Here is a 5070-nt window from a genome sequence, read left to right as displayed (position 1 = left end):
ACCTCCCCAGCTGATAGCGCGGCTCGGGGAGGGCGAAATCGCCATTTCAGTGTGTGGTGTGTGTCCCGATTGCAGTGTAGTGTGTCTGTTACGTCCGGACGTGCGTGCTTGTGCGTGTGTGTGTATGTGTGAGTGGAACGGTGAAGCGCAGTGCGGCATTGCTAAGATACAGAGACGCGGCGCGGCGGTGCTAGAGAGCGCATGCGCAGGGCAGCTCTCAGCCCACACTACCTGATAGTGCGGGTAGTGCGCATGCGCGGGGCGGCTAGCAGCCACTCTACCTGATAGAGCGGGTGGGAGCGCATGCGCAGGGCAGCTCTCAGCCACACTACCTGATCGTGCGGGTAGTGCGCATGCGCGGGGCGGCTAGCTGCCACTCTACCTGATAGAGCGGGTGGGGCGCATGCGCGGGGCAGCTCTCAGCCACACTACCTGATCGTGCGGGTAGTGCGCACTCTACCTGATAGAGCGGGTGGTGCGCATGCGTGGCACGGGCTGTCTCTGGCGAGCTGGGGGAGCGCGGCGCGGGGCTTAAGTCGGGGCTTGCAAAGGTGCTTTAGGCGCAGCCCAGCTGATAGCGCAGCGGGCGCGCGGGCACAAGCCGCGGTTTGAGGAGCTGCTTTGAACGCCGCTAGCTGATAGCACAGCTAGTGGGAGCGTGGTACAAGCTAGGAGTTACAAGCACCGCTTACAAGCATCGCTAGTTGGTAAAAAGCTTGCAAAAGTAGCCAGCAAGCCCGGCTGGGCTAAGAGTTAAGTGTTTGTTATACAATAGCACTGCCCTTCAGTGTTAAAAGCTGTCACTGGTGTAGGAGGAGGGGTTGGGGAAGGCAGTCTAGGGTTGCCATGGGAAACAGCAGTTGTATGAGTTCTCCACCCCCTTTTGGAAGAGAATTGTACCCTCCCCCTGTCCTGTCAGTTATTGTTCAAGTCTGCCCCTTAGCCTAGAATCTTCTCTGTTCCACGTTTTCCCTTTGGTTCTTCCACCAAGAACACTTCTTTCCCTTTTCCCCACTGGTTAATGTTATATTTCCCCTCCCTTTAGCCTTCTCCCTGTGATAAATTGAGGCGAATAATTTGATTCAGCCTTTTTAAGGTCAATTAGAATTTTATTAATTACAGCAAGCAGTAGCAAGCAAAACAGCGCTGGGTGGGTAGGGGTCTCCTAACCGCCCTCCTGCAGTGTCCCACACTGCAGTGCCCCACACCCCACCCCCCTTATTCAGTCTCTTTTATAGTTTCTTGGAGGTTTCTTCATTCGCGTCTCTTGCGATAGCGGTGGGCGTAGCTTGAGCATCCCTCTGCATCGTGTCTGCGTTGTGTCGAGGCAGGTGATCGTTGGTTTCACAATCGGTTCCGGACAGTGATGGGCGTACCCGGAGCACTCCTACGTTGTCTAGTCCGGTGGTCGCTGATTTCATAATCAGCTCCGGCCATCCCCCAACATCCTTAGCCTGTGTCTGCAAGAGAAGCTAAGAAAAGCTCCCTAAATGGTGATTAATCATACATGTGGTCTTGCGTTTTGCAATATGTCTATAGCCTTGCAATATGCCTATAGCCTTGCGGTTTGTAGCAGTTGCTTCTTTATTGTCCTTTTTTTAGTAAAACCACAAGTTGCTGTTTCCCAACTTCACAGATGCTTCCCCTATCTCCTAACAAGCAAGCTAGTCCCTCATACTTTAATTTTATTTTTCCTCCTTTAATATTCCAATTCCTTTGATGAACAAACAAGTTACCACAGTTTATCACAATCCCCCATTTTCTCTTTTACCATTTCGTTCATCAAATCGCTTTGCTGTTTCGTAGGCTAGAAGTAAAGTGTTTAGCATTGTCCTGACTAGAAACACCACTAGGACAGAGCAATAGAAAACTAATAATTCGCCAATAAGGGTGGAGTCCTAGCCTTGATTTTGTTTTGTAATATCCTGTTTTCCCCTTTTTGGCTTGCTGCTCCCTTGGTGTTTCGGAGGCACTTAGACTGGTCCTTTGAGGGATCCTAGTACTCGGCTGGCAATAGTTGGAGCATTTCAGCATTGTTCCACTTAGGGGGGGCTTGGCCTTTTCCTCTCTGCCTCGCTCGCCGACTCGGGTGCTTCGAGCCGCGAGGTAAACCATCTTCTCGGCAGCAGCAGTACTCGCCTGAGCGTCCCCTTTTCCGCTCCTGCCTAGCCTTGTACTGTTCCCAGTTCTTATCTTTGACCAGAAGTGGGTTGCAAGGAATCCCCTTCAGTTCCTTTCGACAACACCCTTTTATTATCTGAGCAGCAAATGGAGTGGGCTCGTTAGTATGAAAACAAAAATACTCAGGGTATACTCCCTTGGTAAATATTTCCCACCACTCAGATCCAAAACTGACCCACCGATTTTCCAATTCTCCTATCCTTAGCACAGTTTCAGTTCGTTTTCGCTGAGTTTTATAGCACTCAGTACAAACCCCAATTGGTGGTCTTCCCCTCTGGCAATGGACCCACCACCGTTCTTGGCAAAATTTTACATATAAAGCACACAAAAGGATAACAATCTCCACAACCTTCCTTGTTACAAATCACTATATAGTCTTTAGCTAGTTTGTAATTGTATCCCTTTGCTTCCCCTTATGGTTGATTTGGATGATGTCCACAGAGATCATTAGTTTTTCTTAAGAGTCACTTTCAAGTTCCCAGGCTGGCTAGTCACTCTCCACTGGTTATTTGTGGCAACCGGGCCTTTCACTCGGCTGGCGTGAGTCCACCCCTTTTCGGCCGTCTTGACTGCCGTTTCTGTGATACTTGATCTCCTGGTTTTATCTTATGGATTGGTGGTCTCTGTGCCAACACTTCTTTCTTCCTCAATTCCTGCCTTCTGCTCATAATTTGGGTGATGTAAAATTTAATATGAGAATCTTTTAGGCAGGGGTGGTCTTTGGGCATTCTAAATAACATTTCAAATGGAGAGATTCCCACATTAGTTCGGGGTTGAGTTCGAATGTTCAATAAGGCAAGAGGTAGACACTTAACCCATGACATTTTTGTTTCCAGCATTAACTTTGTGAGGGTTTTTTTTGGTTTTTTGTTTTTGGTTTTTTTTTGTTGTTGTTTTTGTTTTTGTTTTTGTTTTTGTTTTTTGTTTTTTTGGTTTTTTTTTTGTTTTGTTTTGGGTTTTTTTTGGTTTTTTTTTTTTTTCTCCATTCATCCTTTCCACCCTCCCAAGCTCTGTGGATGCTATGGGGTGTGATATTTCCATTGAGTTCCCAAATCTGTCAGGACATCTTTTGCAATTTTAGAGGTGAAATGGGGTCCCCGGTCTGAGTCTAAACACTCAATTAATCCATACCGGGGGATAATTTGCTCTAATAATACTTTTACCACAGTGTTCGAAGTAGCTCAGGCCGTAGGATAAGCTTCCACGTAATGGGTTAAGTGGTCTACCAGTACCAATAAATATTTATACCTCCCCACTTTTGGTAATTCTGTAAAATCTATTTGTATATGTGAAAAGGGTCGTTGTACCAGTTCCCTTCTGCCCATTGGTATTTCTCTTAATTGTTGTTTGTTTATTCTTTGACAGGTTAAACATTGTTGGGTTACCTGTTTTGCAAGATTATAGACCCCTATACACATATATTTAATTGCAAATTGGTCAACCAGGGCTTGAGTTCCCCAGTGGGTTTTCTCATGGATTGCTTGCAGGACCCTCATTGCCATTCCTTTTGGGAGTACCTCCCGCCTGTCCGGTAGTATCCACTTGCCTCCCTCTTTTTCCTTCACCCCCATTTGGTTTAGTTTTTGTTTTTCCTGTACCGTGAAGGCTAACACATGGTTAATGGGTCCATGGAACCGGCAATGTTTCTCTTGGGGGTCTTCACAGGCACACTCATGATTAATGAGTCCGTGGCACCATCAATGTTCCTTTTGGGGGTTATCACAGGCACACTGTATCGAATCAATTCCGTATGCATCCCAACAAGCCCAACATGGTTCTTCCTCTAAGTCAGCTCCACAAGTGGAGCAATTTTCCCTTTGTGCGACCCCCCCCTTATATGGTTTTAAACTCATTAGAGCTGCCTTTTTCGCCTCCTGGTCGGCTAAGTTATTTCCCTGTACTGAGTTTCCCATCCCCACTTGATGTCCTTTTACATGAACAATAGCTATTCTTTCCGGACCTCTCAAGGCCTGGAGCACTTTCCGAATTAATTCCCCATGTATCAACCCCTTTCCCTGTGAATTGATAAGTCCCCTTTCTTCCCAGATTTTACCAAATGTATGAACCACCCCATAAGCATATTTTGAATCAGTATAAATGGTCCCAACCTTTCCTCTTAGCAGTTCTAAAGCTCTGAGCACTGCATACAATTCACATGCTTGTGCTGACCAGCTGGGACTAAGAGGACCCGATTCTATTTTCTTAAGAATCTTCCCATCCACAATAGCATACCCAGATTTCCTTTTCCCTTCAAGGACCCGAGAGGATCCATCTACATAATATCGATATCTTTCTTCTAATTCCTCCTCTTTGAGGTCTGGTCTTATTTTTGTTTGTTCCTCTATTTGCAAAAGACAATCATGAGTTAGTCCCACAACTGGTTCCCCATATAGAAACTGGGCTGGATTTTGTAAGCTTGTGGTTTCAATACTTAACCTAGGAGAAGAAATTAGGATGCCTTCATGCTTTAGGAGGCTGGCATCTGTTATCCATTTATCCGCTTTTTGTTGTAGTACTCCACGGATGTTATGAGGAGATAGAACCTTCAGTTCACTCCCAAAAGTTATCTTTCCTGCTTCTTCTACCAAAAGGGCAGCAGCCACTATTGATTGCAAACAGGCAGGCCACCCTCGACTAACAGGGTCGAGAAGCTTTGAAAGATATGCCACTGGTTTCTTTCCGCCAGCCCATTCCTGGGCTAACACCCCGTATGCCACCCCTTCATTGACATAAATGAATAAAAAGAATGGTCTTTTTAGATCCTGGAGGCTGAGAACCGGGGCATTGACCAATTCAGTTTTCAATGATTTTAACCGGGTCTCATCCTCAGAGCTCCACTTTAATAGCCCATCTGTTGTTAATTTTTCATACAGAAATTTAACTTTCCCA

The 5070-nt window shown here is 46.3% G+C and overlaps 1 long non-coding RNA gene across 1 annotated transcript; it reads left to right on the top strand.

Moving 5' to 3' along the window:
• The first annotated feature begins 1427 nt into the window (after positions 1–1427).
• Positions 1428–3579, top strand: LOC128816742 (uncharacterized). Its single transcript, XR_008440003.1, has 2 exons — positions 1428–1493; positions 3547–3579. It is a non-coding gene; the product is annotated as an uncharacterized LOC128816742 (long non-coding RNA).
• Positions 3580–5070: the final 1491 nt, after the last annotated feature.

The sequence above is a fragment of the Vidua macroura genome, chromosome 19 (genome assembly GCF_024509145.1).
Source record: "Vidua macroura isolate BioBank_ID:100142 chromosome 19, ASM2450914v1, whole genome shotgun sequence".
NCBI lineage: Eukaryota > Metazoa > Chordata > Aves > Passeriformes > Viduidae > Vidua > Vidua macroura.
The sequence above is the reverse complement of the archived record's forward strand: the minus strand, read 5'-3'. Positions and strand labels throughout refer to the sequence as shown.